The sequence below is a fragment of the Equus caballus genome, chromosome 28, assembly GCF_041296265.1.
Source record: "Equus caballus isolate H_3958 breed thoroughbred chromosome 28, TB-T2T, whole genome shotgun sequence".
Lineage (NCBI taxonomy): Eukaryota > Metazoa > Chordata > Mammalia > Perissodactyla > Equidae > Equus > Equus caballus.
Window position 1 is genome coordinate 26591168 of NC_091711.1, and position 16374 is coordinate 26607541.

Genomic DNA, 16374 nt, shown 5'->3' on the forward strand with positions numbered 1-16374 from the left:
AGTTTCAGAGCCTGCAGTCACCCAGCACGTTTGGAACTTTCTGGGTCTGCCGAACACTTCCTACCCTCCTTTAAACCACAACAGCCCCATGAGACAGTCCTGCTGGCCCCTCCTCCTTTGTCAGATGAGGACGTGGGCGCTTTGTTGAAAAACCTGCCCAGCTCTTGCAGCCAGGAAGCCACAGAGCCAGGCTGCCTAGTTCCTGGCCCAAAGGCACACACCCTCCCTTCTGGGCTGTTCGTTTCCTTTGCCTCTGAACACCTGAGTTCCAGGTAGGCAATCAGGCAGCTGAACGCTTGAGTTCCAGGTAGGCATTCAGCCAGCACAAAGGGATTGCAACCTTAGAAATTTTTGTTTATTATCAAGTGCTTCAGTACTAAAAAATCTGGTGTATGCTGGGTGTCAGGTTGAGCCCAAGGCCAAAGGTGCGAGTGGCCAGTGTGGCCTGCTCGCTGTGGTTGTTGTCCTTTCCCTCTCTTGCTGAGGCTGAGCTTGAGGTCTGGCCATGTCACCTTGACGAGCCAGCTGGCACTAACAGGGCAGGAGCAGCTCTTGTCCAGTGTCTCCTGCAGGCTTCGCCACCAGAAGATGCCCTACGTACGTCCTTTGACTTGTGTCCATCACACCCATGCACGTCCACACAATACATGTATGTGCTTAGACATTATACATGTGTGTATACACAGTACACGTGCATGTACACACGGCCATTTGAATCTTTCTCATGAAATGTCCTCAAGTGGTGAGTAAGAGTGACCGTTAGACTCCTAATGTAATTTTAAGTGAAAAGAAGAGGGGAGATGAGGATGAAGCAGAAGACAGAGGAGTTGGAGGGCAAGAGGGGGATGGGGAGGGGAGGGAGAGACAGGGAGGAAGAGGAAGAGACGTGGCAAAAGAAGGTTACAAAAATTATACCATGTTTTACGTTTTACGATGAACGCTTCTTTCACTTTGGCCAGTGTTACTATGTGATCAGATGTATAAAGTGAACCATTGCTCAAGTTGAACATGAAAGTATCAGGGTAAGCCCACTGATACTTACCCAGAGCCTGCTCTGCCTGGGGGGCATAAATTAGGTGCCTCCCCACCTGGACAGCTGTGTTCTTCTTTCCTGTTGTCTTTTCTGTCCCTTACTAGCTTTCATCTCTTCACTCTTGGCTGAAACCACACATCCCTTGGTTTGTCCTAATAGGGAAGTTTTCCTGCCAGATTGGACAAGCATGAGAATACCATTATTTTTATAAGTTATATGTTATATTTTTAGCTCATTCCAGAATCTTGGAAATGGGCAGAGAAAAAAAAGTGGAAAATGTGTATAAAACTTTGCAGAAGGCGTCAGAGGAGAGGAACGTACAGGCTAATGGTGTCAGCTTGGGGCTGAGGCACTTGAATCACTGTTCCTCCAAAAATGCCCCCCCCCCCGCTGAATCACCCCATTATTATAGTGAGGTGGTTAATAGCGTGAACCGCAGGGTGAATCGTCCAGGCTTGAATCCAGCTCTGTGACTGTGGGTGCTTTGCCTAATCTCTCTGGGTCTCACATTCCTTTTCTGTAAAATGGGTACAATAGCAGAGTCCACACCGTGGGGTTGTGGTGGGGATTGGTTGAATTAACCCATGATCAGTACTGAGAACAGTGCCCCCAAACACCTTAGGTGCTACAGAGTATTAGCCAGAGTAGTAACACAGATGATATTTTCATTATCGCTAATTAAAAGTGTTCAGACAGGTGCAAAGGAGGAAATTAGGCCGTTTGTGCTGCCTTCCTGCACAAGCCCACGCAGAGGCGGAACAGCTCTTTTCACCTCTGAGCTCTCAGGAGCACATTGTCATGCTGTCTAAGGACTAAAGGAGGACAACTGCAATTTCTTTACCGTGTTCCGTATTTTTCTTTATTTAGACTGTTCTGAAAGTTGAACTACTAAGATGCTTTAATATTTAAATGCCTCTTCCTTGCCCCTCTGAATCAAAGCACACACTTCTCTGTGCATCCCCGGCTGGAGCCAGCCTCTTCCTTTCCCAGGCCCCATTTCATCTAGCTGGCTTCCTCATAAAATTGTCTTCCCCGTGGTCTCCTGGCTCCTGCCCCCCACCCCCACCCCCCACCTTTTGTTGCTCTGGTACCTTGCACAGGATCGGACACACATTAGTTGCTCAGTAAATGCGAAATGAATGAGCAAATGGCTAACATAAGAAAGCGGATGCTCCCCAAACACCAATCACTAATATAAAAATTGGACATTAAATGCTAAACTTAACCAAAAAGGCACTGTCTTTTGCTTCTGGTACTGTAGTAGTTTCCTAGGGCTGTTGGAACAGATAACCACAAAGTGGGTGGCTTCGAACAGCAGGCAGTTATTCTCACAGTTCAGGAGGCCAGAAGTTTGAAATCCAGTATCAGCGGGGCCAGGCTCCCTCTGAGAGTCTGGGTAGATTTCTTCCTGGCCTCTTCCTATCTTCTGGTGGTAGCCATCAATCCTTGGTGTTCTTGGCTTATGGCTGCATCACTCTAGCCTCTGCCTCTGTCATCACCCAGTGTTCTCCCTGTGTGTCTGTGTCCAAGTTTCCCTGTTATTAGGTCACCAGGTCTATTGGATTGGGGACCATCTTAATGACCCTATCTTAAATAGGTTATATCTGAAAAGACCCTGCTCCCAAATAAGGTCACGTTCACAGGTGCTGGGGGTTAGGACTTCAACATTCCTTATGGGTGTCATACTTCCACCCATAACACGGACACGTATTTCAGACAGTGCTGGTCTTTCGTGTGGAATTTTGAATTTTCATTTATAATTTTCAAAATTACAAAGGGAGAGCCTTGGAGGTGATGGTTTGATTCCAACAAATCCTAAAGGAAAACTGTTCCCGGTGACATGCATGGCAACTGGCTTCAACAGCAGGTATGAAACCTGATTGTATGACAGGCATGCCAGGGTGTGGCCACCATGTGCCAGGCACTGCACTGGGTCCCCAAGGTGGGAGCAAAGGTGAGGAAGAGGAGACCTGCCTTGGAGGGATTCAGAGTCTTTGGGAATTCAGCAGTTCCCTGTGCCGGAAGAGCAGACGATTTTAATGAATGACTTAGATGGGAAGAAAAGCCACCCTGATGCCTCCGATGCTGGATTAGCAATGGCTGAGGTTCCCTACTCCACCTGCGTTTCTGTGCATCCCCATTTCAAACACCTGAGGGAAGGCTGGAGGGTCTGGGTTTTGCGACCCAGCACTGCCAACGACCTGCTTCCCCGCTTACAGCTTTGGAGAAGGCTGCTGGGCAAACTCAGTCAGAATCCCAAGAAAGGACAGATGCCCAGTCCAGGGTGGGGCACGTTTTATTCCCCAGGCTTGGACTGAAGCCCCTGTTCCGCTTGGAAATGTGCAGGCAGTGGGAGGATGCCTGTGTTTGGGCCCGTGAGGGCACAAACCGGAGCTGACAGAGACCTGGCTCCTGCCTGGGCGCTCCACAGTCACCCCCCACCAAACAGCCCGTTCTCCTCAGTCTCGCTGTAAGCCTGTGGAGGTGGGTTTGTTCATTATAGTCCTGATGGTTTGAATTTTGGGGTAGGGTTTCTTTTTTTCCCTTAGATTTAAACTGAGACTTCCAGAAGGTTCTTTATAACCTGATGTAATAATAAAGATCTCTTTCAGGGATTTTATTTATTAGCAAGTTTAACAACTGTTTTTCACTCTTTAATGTCAGACAGACTTGGTTTTAAGTCTTTCATCTTAGGGTGGAGAAGCGAGGGGTCTGTGCCCAGAGCGTGCCTGTAACTGGCCTCAGGATCTGCCCACACATGGGCCCAAGTCTGAAGGGCTTGAGGAATGGCTGGGATTGACAGCATATATTCATGTCTTGAGTAAGTTCTGGGTGGGGTTCAGGTATACATCCATCTCCAGAGGACATGCCCGGTTCTTCACCTCTGCCTTTTCTCCTGTCGTTCAGCCATTCCTTTGAAAACATACTCCGTCCCCTTGAGTGGCTCAGCAGCTGGTCGGGGAGACAGACATGCAAACCAACTGGAATAGAGCATGTTGTGTAAAGTGCTAGCTTGGCCATGCTACCAGTATCTCCCAGGAAAGAGAGGGAGGGAAGGAAAGGTGGAGAGAAGGCCACCAGAGCTCAGGGCACCTGACCTGGGTCCAGAGGAGTGAGAAGGAGTTTACCAAGCTGAAAACAGGGAAAGGGTGTACTAGGAAAGGGAACAGCATGTGCCAACGCAGGGAGATGTGAAAGAGTTTGACTTTTTCAAGCACGGAGTATTTATTTAGGGAATGGGGGAGAGATGAGGTTGGAAGAGTGAGGGAGGAATGGAACATGGGGTGTATCATGCCTAAGAGTTGGAACTTTAATGTGAGGGCAACGGAGAGCTCATGAAGGAGTGTAAGGTAGAGAGTGCCAGGATCAGATTTGCATTTGAGAAGTGAAATCTTTGTCTCTTCTTACTCTTCCTGGCGTTGACCGTGTCACAGTCTGACACCACAGCTGTGATATTTTTGGCCAGTTACCACCCATCGATTTCTCTCTGCTGGCTGAGTTAGCGCTGTCACTGCCTCAGATCAGGGCCTGCATGCCCCTCTCTAGAACTGCCCGGGTGGGGGACGGGGAGGAGGAAGATGGTGGAGTCTGCCACTTGCATACACAGGGCAACTGTCTTCTGCTCATGGGAAGCCGAAGCCATAGACTGGGTTGCTGCAGAAGGAGATGTGGAAGCTTACACAATCCCTCATCCTTTTCCATCCAGCAGAGCTTTTGTCCTTGTTGTTGTTGGCGGTGAGCATTCATCCTGGGGGGAGGCTGAATGCTCTGCCAGCTCCCTTCTCATCAGGAGATTGAAAGGGTGATATGATGAAAAATCCTCCCGTCTCCACAGCAACATCCCAGCTTATCCTCACAATGTACTGAACAGTCTTTACTTAATTGGAAGGGGTTTAGGGGAGACAGGCAAGACAGAGTCATTGGCAATATATTCCTGGAAGTTGAATGCATCACCTTCTTAATTTAATTGGATAATTCATTTTAAATTGGGTGTGCAATCACGACAGGAAAATGTTCGTATTAATAATACATATCTGAGATCGACTGCCTGTGCCAAGAAGCCTGGCCCTGGTGGAATTCTTTAATTCTCCAAAATAAATTTTGCGGAGGTAAAATGAGGTGTCCTCTGTCCAAGTGTAGAAAGAACAAAAGTCCAGCAAGCATTTGTAACCTGGAACTTTCTAGAACACCTTGGTTGGTTGCAGACTTCCACAGAAGACCTGTGTATCCTGGACTCCTTTTGGGGGTGTTTTGTGTATCAAAGATGCCCTCTGTGCCCAGCCCTGGGTCTGAGTGTTAAGGGCCTGGCGTGTTTTGTTAGTGTCTCTTTTTTTCCTTTGTGGCCTGTCAGCTGCTCAGATGGTTTGAAGAATAACAGATGGTAACTGGGCTTTGCCTGGGGGCCGAAAGGATAACCGGGGCCTCTCTGCAAGCTTTTGGTTCTGGAAGCTGCCTAGAGACCTGTAGGGTAGCTGATTGCCTCCTGGAGGTCTTCCAGTCTGGTCACATTGCCCTGGGAGATGGCAGCTGGCATGAAGGAGCCGGGCTGCAGGGGGCACACTGCGTGTTGATTGGGGGTGCTGCTTGTCTTGCACATGTTTCCAAGCCAGCTTCCCTGTGGCACTCAGTGTTCCCCCAAATAGGGCAGTTGCTAAGAAACACCGGAGTCTTGGGAGTACTTTCAACACTGTGTTGATGAGGCTGCTGTGCTCGGCGCTCAGCTGCCAAGGCTCCGGCAGCCTGGCCAATTCCGCTGACGTCAGGCTGTTGCCCAAGCCGACACCGGTTTGCCGGCATGAGCGTTCCTGCTTCTGGCTGCAGGAAAATTGAGTGGTTGTGTAGACAAACTGACAAAACCCCGAACATTCCCATCATACCACCCACCGCCTACCATCCACCCACCGGCCCAGCTGCTCCTCTGTGGGGCCTCCTCCCCACCTCCTGCCTGGGCTCCAACAACAGTTTATCTCAGTTTCTACCCCAAATTTGTGACATAAGGAGGGGAAGCTCACATGTATGGAGCGTTTGGATTAAGCCAGGCACTGTGCTAGATATTTTTACAGTTACCAACTCGTTTCCTAACATGTGAAACGCCTCTCGTCGCAGTCAGTAATGGGCCCATTTTAGAGGTGAAGATACTGAGTCTGAGAGAGGTCAAGGAACAGATCCAAGACAAAGCAGCTGGTAAGCAGCAGAGCTCTCCGCCTAGGAGTCTTGAGCCTGAGGTCTGTGCTCAGGATTATGAAGCGGGAAGATCACACGGTTGCAGAGCTCTGGGTCCACCTTGAAACTGTATTCCTGATATTGCTGGTTATCACCCCAGGGCAGCAGAGAGAGGAGACCAGCCCCCAACATTTCTCGCTCCAACTGACGATGGGAAACCTGCTGGCAGCCTTCTCTGAGCCGGCTGAAAATGCAAGGTGGTGGTTCTGGAGGCCCCAGGACACCCTACACTGTGGGTCCAGATGACGGTTCCTAAGGAAAGCCAGATCGGAGCACCGCCCCCCTCTGCCTGTGCAGCCCCAGCTCCCTGCGGCCTCCAGGAGAGACGGCAAACTCCCTTCACCATCTGGCCCCAAGCTGACCACCTCCCCTGCACCACCAACCACTGTCCCCTGCAACCCCGACTCAGCATCTTCTCAGACCTCCTTGTTGCCTGGCTCTGCCTCTGCCTTTCCTGCCTGGCCATCCGGCTCGTCCTCAGACTCCTCGGCTTCACCTCCTCCGGCCGCCGCCCACACTGGTGTTCCTTCTCCGCTCTGCTTTCCTGCTGTCCTTGTGCTTGCCTCACTGACCGGGGCCTGTCGTCCTCACCACTCCCAGCATCTCTGCAGCACGGGGGCGCAGTGCTGCCGATGCACGTAGGATGGAGGAAGGACCAACGAGCATGGCGACAAACACACGTGCTTCTCTCTGGTATAGAAGGAAGGCCGTCATCTTGGAATGTCAGCACTGGAAAGGACGTAACAGACCATCTGCCCTGCCCGCCCCTCCTTTAGCAGGAGAGGGGTGGTGAATTTTCAAGAAAATTGGTGACAAAGCCAGGATGAGAACATGCTCCCAGACTCCTGTGGCTCCCACTCCTGGTGCCATCTGCCAGCGCTGGAGGTGGCCGCTGAAAGTGAGAAGGTCATTGTTAGCAGCTCTCCCCCACAGGCAGGGGACACGGGGAGACGTGTGCTGGGGGAGCAGTTTTACATTTTATTAACACTCGGGAGGCCTTTAATAAAAATACTCTTGAGTGTTGAAAGCCACGGGGGAGCCAAGGCTCCAGGTCCAGCCGCATCGGTGAGCCCAGAGCGGGTGGGAGAGCGCTTGCTCGGTCCCTCTGAGGCTCCGCCAGGCCAGGGGCCCCTCAGCTGCAGTGCCCTCAGGGTAGCACCGGTACCTGGGCAGAGATGGTGCACACTGCCACTTAGCAGTGCCAGAGAATAAAGAAATCTCAGCCCAAACCACAAGGAAACTTCCCCCGGGAGTCAGCCAATTCCGAGATGGAGTTGGAGCCCTTTATTGGCAGCACGTTATTCTTAGAAGTTGAAAGTGGGGTGTGGGGGGGGGTGTGTGCGTGTGCGAGTACGCACGCTCCAAGCTTAAGCTTTAGATGGAGGACAGCTCTGGCTTCATCTGACTCAGGGCCTACGGCAAGGTGACAGCGTGAGGCAGGCTGAGCACTCAGGAAGGGCCAGATCTCCCCCTACCTCCCCTCACTGGAAAGAAGCTTTAGGAAAGAGGTGGAGGTTTCCTAGGGCCGCTGTAAAACATTCCCACCAACAGCATGGCTCAAAACAACAGAAATTTATTCTCTCACTGTTCTGGAGGCTGGAAGTCTGAAATCAAGGTGTCAGCAGGGCCCCGCTCCCTCTGAAGGCTCCAGGGAAAATCCTTCCTTGCCGCTTCCAGCATCTCTTGGCTCCTGGCAATCCTTGGCGTTCCTTGGCTTGTAGCTGCATCACTCCAGTCTCTGCGTCTGTCTTTACATGGCCTTCTTCTCTGTTGTCTCTCTGTGTCCTTTCCTCTTATAAGGACACCAGTCAGTGAATTCAGCGCCCACCCTAACTCCAGGATGATTCCATCTCGACATCCTTAACTGATGATGTATGCAAAGATACTATTTCTAAATAAGGTCACATTCTGAGGTTCTGGGTGGACATGAATTTGGGGGGGCACCATTCAGCTCCCTACGAGGGGATGGGCTGCCCCAGCGAGAAGTAGCTCGGGTTGATGGGTCGAAGGAGCCCTTTCATAGCTGTTCTATATGATGGCAGGTGTGAGGGGAGCCTGCCCACAGCAAATTCATAGCAGAGCCCAGCACGGCCAGGCGACTGCTCAGCCTCTGCTCTCCCGGGTTCAGAAGGCAGGGAATGAGAGGGGGCAGGGTCTGCTGCTGCCCGTCCGAGCAGAAGGCAGACGACAGAGGCCAGAGGCCAGATTCACTTCCTTTGCTGTTCCTCAGAGCCTAGCAAGGAGCCTTCCCTAGGAACGCGTCTGCAATGTTTGTTGAGAGACTGTTTCTTGGAAGAGGAGGAACTTGAGCATGACTCCTACAGTGAGTACTTGTTCTAACTCTGGAGAGAGGACAGTTGAGTTTTGTGTCAGGAAAGAGTGAGTCAGACCGTGGTCTGAACGGGAACCCAAAACAAGGAGCTGAAGAAAGGGTGTTGGCCAGGGCGCCGGCGGCCCAGAGACATGCTCTGCTCCTTACTAGCTTGTGATCGTGGCTCGGAGCCTTGGGTCCCTCCTCTCTCAAATGGGGATCAGAGTGTGTGAGGCTTCCACGAGATAACATGTAAGCCTTCTGTAAACGGTAAAGTGAGGGACCCATATAAGGAATTTTGATTGCTTGAAGGCAGAATAAAATGAAAAGGCACTGTCATCTAACAAGGAGGCTGTAGTTACTCATTGCTTGCTAAGCGGAATTCCACGAGGTAGGTGGTCATGTTCTGAAGACCTGTGTCAGCGAGGCACTGACATACATTGGTCTTTTAGAATAAACTGCCCCGTGAGGTATTTTTATTCCCTTTAGAGGGGAGCACACTGAGGCCTACAGAAGTTCCACACCTTCCCCAAGGTGTTGATAAGTAGAGAAGCTGGGATTCGAACCCAGGTCAGTTCACCCCCTTGCCGGTTCTGCCCATCACAGCTCTTGGCGTGTGCCCTCATGTGGGATGCTTGGAGGAGCTGGGCACCCCTCCCCCTGCTCGCTACAAGCACTTCTGCACACTGGGGGCCAAATCAGGCTGTGTGTGGACATTCGCTGCCTGTTGTCGTCCTGTCACCCTTGTCTCTTGGACATCACCCACTTAGAGGTGGGCTTCCGATGTCTAGTCTGCTGTGGTGGGACCGCCAGGTCCCTGGTGCCTCCTGCAAGGTCTCCCATCAAGGCAGGCACGTCTTCTACCCTCTGGTGGGCAGAGGCAGTTCAAGAAGAGTCCTCAGGGAGAGCCAGCCTTCCCCGTGAGGAGCTGCAGATAACCATTTCTGAGCAAGGACCGTGCTTCCTTAGCACAAAGCTGGGTTTCCCAGGCGCTCCACAGCCACCCCACAATTACTCTGGAATGCAGAACCCGCGGTCCTGACGGCTTGACGGAGCAGCAGCCTCTGAGCCAACAGCAGCTGCTTTCTGGGCAAGGGTGCCATGGTGGGACAGAAAAGGCTTCCTCTTGGCTCTGGATACAAATGGGTTCACACTTCAGCTCCACCGGTCACAAGCTGTGTGATCTTAGGCTAGTAAGCTTTTTAGAGCCAGCTTCTTTTAAAACAGAAGGAAACAAAACAAAACTTCATTGACAAGTAATACATATTAAATACAGGTTATTTTTTTAAATGTGAAAATTCAGATAAGCAAAAAGAAATATTACAAGTCACTGGTAATTCTTCCACTGTTAAATTTTATTATAGATCTTTCAAGATTAGTCTATCTTTTTCTTTGATATATATAATTATTTCGTTAAAATAATGGAATCATCTCATGCGTGCTGCTTTTTTCACTCAATGTATATTTAAAGACGTGGGGAAATGTTAACAACGTATTATCCTCTAAAATAGCTACATGGTATCCCAGTGTAAGGCCCTCCCAGTATTTAACCCACCTCTATGGTGTGGGAAATTGGGTATAATCTCACTGGCCCACCAAGAGCCTCAACTTCTTCATCTTTAAAATGGGATCACAGGGGCCATCTTGCACAGTGGCTGTGCGTGTACAGCACGTGGTGGGCCCTCATACGTGCTTGCTTCTCTCCTTTGCCCTTTCTGGCCACTGGCTCCTTTCACAGTGAGATGAACGTCCCATCCCACTTCTCCTGCCCCAGGATCTCAGTGGCAGGAGCCCCAGGCCAGCAGCCCTCCTCGTACCCACCCCCCCACCCCGCTCCCTCCCCCCACCCCCAGCCACGGTCCATCCACAGCAGACCCTGTGGAGCTGGGCTGCTCCCTCCTGTCTGGGCAGCGCATTTCCTGCTCTGAGAGACACTGGAGAACAGTGGGGATCAGCTGGGGTGTCTGGTTAGTGTCCACACCACTCGTCGGGCTGGACGTGCAGGGTCCCTGCTGAAGCTGCTGTGGCCTTCTAAGCGGGACCCTCGGATTCCACAGTCCTTTGCATCTGCTGCCCCCCGAGGGCCGGCCCCCTCTCCTCCCCCAACCCCTGACTTAATTGGAGTGTGTGAGGTTTTCTTCACAGTGGATGTCAATGCTGGCCACGCTAGGCATGATATCCTGTAAGCCTTCAGTCTCTTTCTTGTCTGAACCTAACTAAATAAAACATGATGTTGCCCCTGCTTGGTCGAGCTGTGTAAACCAGATGTCATTCTGTCTGCCATGTGACTCAACTCTTTACCCAGAACTGTGGATAAAGCAAGTGGGACACACATAGCCTTCTAAGAGGTTTATTTTGACTCTGCAGTTGTCATTAGAGCTGTTAAGAGATGTTTTCTTTTGTTTTTGCTTAAACGGGAGTGCGAAAATAATGATAATACCAAGAGCTAGTGTATCTTGCAGGCTCATCATGTGTGGCTGTACCGGGCGTTCTGCTGTAAGCTTTATATGGGTTGTCTCATTCAGTCCCATGAGGCGAGCGGTACATCAGTCCCTATTTTATGGATGAGGAAGCTAAGGCACCTGCCTGGGAAGAGGTGGGGGTGGCATTTGAACTCAGGCAGTGACTCTGGAACTGCTCCTTGTAATCCCAGTGGCAGTCCTTGTGACGGGGTCAAGTGGGTATTTACGGAAAGATCCCCCGCTCTGTGCTCTGGTCCAGCCCTGCTCCAGGGCTGGGTTCAGAAAAGGCTGGGCTGCCTGTTAGCAAGAATCTTCTGTACAAGCTTGCCTGCTTGCTTCCTGAGCTGCTGACATTTCACAGTTTTGAGAACAAGATAGGAAAGTTGCAGAATCAGAGGGCAGGAGTCCTCTAGTTCCTGGGAGCCCTCAAATGGTGGAGAATTTAGGGGTAGCTGTACTGATGCAGAACCCACAGCTGCTCCGGTCCTCCTGGGGCTGGGAGCAGCCCCTGGGAAGGGGAGCCCTGGAGAGGAGTGAGAGCTGGCATGAGAAGTCTGAGCACGGAAAGTCCAATGCGCGATCTTAGATCTAGATTGGGGTGCCGGGCCAGAGCCGACACATGCGACAGATCTTTGCCCAGTACATAGATAAGTGAAGTTACATTTTATTAAGCTCTCACAGGAGGTGTGAGGTTGTAGGGGTTTGCTTGGCCTCCTGTGTCTGTCTGGGAGTTTTCAGTTTAAAAATGCAGCAGAAAAGCACACGCAGGTGTACGTATGGGATGCAGTCACACGGAATTTTAACCAGCCTGGGGATTAGCCACAGAAAACCGCGTCTCTCATGGGGAGAAGCCTCTGGCTTCCTGCCTGGCCCAGTTCTCTCCAGTGAGAGTCATTCATTCAACAAGCATGTAGTTAACTTAATATTATCCTTAATAACATCAAAATTAAGAAGATCAATTCAATTCCACAAGCATCTCTTCATCACCTAGCACTATATATAATTTCTTTTAAAAATCACAATAGTTAATAGACATATGTCTAATTTATCCACTATCTGGGATTATTTACACAGGCTCCTTCTTCCTCTTCAGTGGGAGGAGAAGGCGGAATTGAGTGTGTGTACATATTTAAACACACCCACGGACACTCCTAGTTTTCTAAGGAAGCGTGGAACCTGTCAGAGCTGCAGACAGCACTGAGGGGCTGGAAACATGACCTGCTCTCAGGGATTTCCAGCCCGTTAGGGTGGAATAACTGAGGGAGGCTCTCACGGGATCCCTCTGTCACCAGAGGTAGCTGCTGAGTCGGGCAGGATTCCTTTGCACAAGTCAGCTATAGTCCTGTCCCAGACAGACAGCTTGCCCCTTGGGCTCCTGCATTCTCAACACTCCAATTTGCCAGTGGTGATGGCGAGAGTAGTTTGGGAGCTGAGCTTCCACTTTCGCCTGGAACTGCCGCTTAGGGTATGTTAGGTGGATGTTGCTTTCCCCCTCGCTGAAGCTGGTCTCATCCCAGCTGCCTGTACCCTCACACCGAATGCCAGGTCCCGAGTCCACCCTGGTTGTGAATGCACCTTTAATGGGCAATTACGAACAAAGAGGCTGGACCCACGTGGGTGAAGGGAAGCAGATGTGTGCAACTGTCGCTCGAAAACCACACTGGAGAGAGTCTCTTAGCTCCACCGCACACCAACAGCATTTGTCATGTTACCAGGCAACTCTGAGCAACAAATACTTGTGAGTCTGGGAAGAAGGGGTGAAAACCAGACTTTTTCTAAATATCCTCATCACTTTTCATAATAAGAGCCCATAGCCTAGTGCTTTTGCATCCTGGCCAGGCGCTCTGGAGTGAGACTGCCCAAGTACCAGCTTGTGATCGTGGGTCAAGTGATACTCTCTGAGCCTCAGTTTGCCTATCTCCAAAATGCGGAATACAGTAATTCTAATCTCTCAGAGGATTCAATGAGTTGACGGTGGTCAAGTTCTTAGTGCAGAGCCTGACAGATAATATGTGCTCAGCAACCACTACCTAAAATTGTTCCCCTATACTGTGAGTTTTCTTAGGAAACCCCTCATGAGGCAAATTCTTGAAAGGAAACCTCCCCTTGGAAACCACAGAGAGATCTTCAAACATACCTGCCACGCATAAGCTCCTGGGGGCTGTCAGTCGAGCTGCCAGTTACACACCTCCTCTGAGCCCACTTACCTACTGAGGTCTCCGGCCATGGGCATCCTGGCGGTGGGCTTTTCTTCCCGGCTCCCCTCATGTGAGCAGGTGTCCCGAGTGCAGAGTTGGGCTCTCAACCAGCAGGGCTGGCGCTGGGCTGCATTGCTTTGACCTGCTCTCTCTACCTGACGGTCCCCTCTTCTTTCCCAGTTCCCTTCCCAGCCTTTAGTCCTGGCAGAGGTTCCAGATTGTCCAGCTAGTCAGATCTAATCCATCTTTCCCATTGGCCTCTAGAGAAGTGAGACCCGCCCTCGTTCTTTCCAAAAGCTATGTCTTCTTCCCTTTGGCCAGCTCCTTAAATTGTCTCCATTCCCGTCACTGTGTAACCTTTCCCTGAAAGTCTCTTGGTGTCCAGACAGCTCTCTTGGCAGAGGCAGCGGCTGCTGAAGGGCCATCCTGCTACAGCTGAGTTCAGGGTCCTGTGCAGGTCCCCGTTTTTCATACTCAGAGTAGGTTTTAGCATGTTATGGCAGTCACCATCTAGCCATGGAAAGTTCCCACCACCTTCCATTTAAACATGTAAAATTCTTAAGAGTCCTCATGTTCTGGATGGACCTTGAGAGCATCATTATTAAGTGAAATAAGTCAGAGAAAGAGGGATGCTGTATGATAGCACTTGTATGTGGAATCTAGAAAAGCTGAACTCATAGAAACATAGTAGATCGATGGTTAGCACGGGCTGGAGGTGGGGAAATGGGGAGATGTTGGTCAAAGGGTGCAAACTTCCAGCTCTAAGATGAATAAGTTCTGGAGATGGAATGTACAGCATGGTGACTCTAGTTAACAATAGCGTATTGTGTACTTGAAAGTTGCTAAGAGAGTAGCTCTTAAATGTTCTCACCACCCCCACCACAAAATGGTAATTATGTGAGGTGAGGGATGTGTTAACTCACCTTATTGTGGGAAGCATTTCCCACTATATACGTATATCAAATCATCACATTGTACACCTTAAACTTACACAATGTTATATGTCAATTATATCTCAGAAAAGCTGGGAAGAAATATTCCTAATGTTCTTTTTTTTTTAAACAGCTTTATTGAAGTATAATTCACATACCATCCAATTCACCCATTTAAAGTATACAATTCAATGACTTTGAGTATATTTACAGACCTGTGCATCCATCAGAACTATCAATTTTAGAACATTTTCACTATCCCCCCAAAAAACCTTACCTAATAGGTATCATCGCTCAGTTCCCTACCTAGACTCCAACCCTAGGAAATGACTCATCTACTTTGTTCTATAGATTTATCTGTTCTGGCCATTTTATATAAATAGATCAATCATACACTGTGTGGCCTTTTGTGCCTGACTCCTTTGACTTGGAATGCTGAATTCCAGGTGCTTCCGTGGTGCAGCATGGGGCAGTAATCATTCTTTTTCATGGCTGGATAATATTCTCATGTATGAATATACCACATTTTGTTTATCCAGTTGTCAGTTGATAGTCATGTGGGTTGTTCCTTACGTTCTTTTCGACATATCAAGGCCCAGCTCGCTCTCTGAGATTGCCTTTCAATTCCCAGCCATTTTGTGAGGAGGAGAGGCATTCTTATCATTTTTATCACAGTCTCCAATTGTTTCCTGGTTTGCTTACGAATGCACTGCTGCTCAGACATTATGTTCTGAATGCTCATAATAAAATTAAAGGTTGGTTCTTTTTAAAAAAAAAAACTGTTTACAAGACCTGTCAGAAGAAATGATTCAGACTGTACAGTTTCTCTTTTCTCTTCTTTTTTTCTGTGTAAATATTTAGGCTTTAATAATTCCATCAGTCGAGATGAGTATTCAATTGGCTGAGTATAAAATAACGTTTTCCCTCAGGGAGAAAAATACTATGAACGAAAAGCAAAAACACCTTAAAATTTTAGCAGAGGAACACACCAGGCCAGCATGCTTTCTTTTTACTAGGAACTGACTCAGGGTCAGGTGGCACCAGTGACACCCTTACTTAACCCTTTCCTGCTGCGAGCTGATTTCTTCCTGGCATGTTGTCTACCTAGGTATGGTGCCGCCTCTGCAGAAATGCTGCCAATTCAGCCCAGATGGGTCTTGTAAGTTTCCCCAAATTTCTTTGAAGGTTTGTAAGCGGCTGCCAGCTTTGCTAGTGTTGGGTGTGAGAATGAGGTCAGGCGGAGTAAATTGGATTCGGTGGGTTAAATTGCAGGCCAGAGCGCCAGGATGCCGGCACTGGAATTGTCCAGCTTCGAGTCTAATGTGCTCGGGTTGGTGAGCTGCTTGTGTGCTGGTGCTGAGCGAAGTTTCGCCAGGATTTGCCTTATTGGGATTTCTAGTGCTGAATGGGGACCTTGTGTGTCCCTTCCTTAGATGCCTGCCCCGAGGAATTCCTCCTTGAAAATCTCAGTGGCTGGTGAATATGCCCTTCCCTCCTGACTGCTGGATAAATTCACTTGGGGGATTTGAGGATCCACGTGAGAAGGGCAAAGGCAAGTTCGCATGCCATGACGGAACAGGAGGGAAGCAAAGACGCGATCGACCTGTATTTTATAAACCAAACTGATCACAAAGGGAACATCAGAATTTAATTAAATTTCATCTGTATTGTATATTTGAAAGGTGCTGAGAGAGTAGATTTTAAAGTTCTCATCACAAGGAAAAAAGAATTTGTAATTACATGAGTTGATGGATGTTAACTAGACTTATTGTGGTGCTCATTTCACAATATAGACAAATTTCAGATCATTGTGTGTACACCTGACACTAATATAATGTTCTATGTCAGTTATATCTCAACTTTAAAAAATTTCATCTCTACTAAGAGGTTCTTTGATTCCTTCCCTCCAAATTTGTGTGGAAATGTGAAAAACCTTACGCTTTAGAATGAGTGGATCTTGGTGTTTCTTGGACAAATTAGTGCCCATCTCAGCTTATGCTTTTTTCTTTTTTTAAAGGTTGGCACCTGAGCTAACATCTGTGGCCAATCTTTTTTTTCTTCGTCTTCTTCTCTGCAAAGCCCCCCAGTGCATAGGTGTATATTCTAGTTGTAGATCCTTCTAGTTCTTTTATGTGGGACACCACCTCAGCACGGCCTGATGAGCAGTGCTAGGTCCTCGCCCAGGATCCGAACCAGCGAAACCCTGGGCCGCCAA

The 16374-nt window shown here is 49.3% G+C and overlaps 1 protein-coding gene and 1 long non-coding RNA gene across 2 annotated transcripts in view; one reads left to right on the forward strand and one right to left on the reverse strand.

Annotated features, from left to right (window-relative positions):
• The window catches only part of ELK3 (ETS transcription factor ELK3), a 66314-nt gene that overhangs the window by 28870 nt on the left and 21070 nt on the right, over positions 1–16374 (forward strand). The window lies entirely within an intron of this gene.
• On the reverse strand, positions 1866–8028 carry LOC111771007 (uncharacterized). The gene is made up of 3 exons (XR_011433770.1): positions 7842–8028; positions 6679–7148; positions 1866–5848 (listed from the first exon to the last, which is right to left on the reverse strand). It is a non-coding gene; the product is annotated as an uncharacterized lncRNA (long non-coding RNA).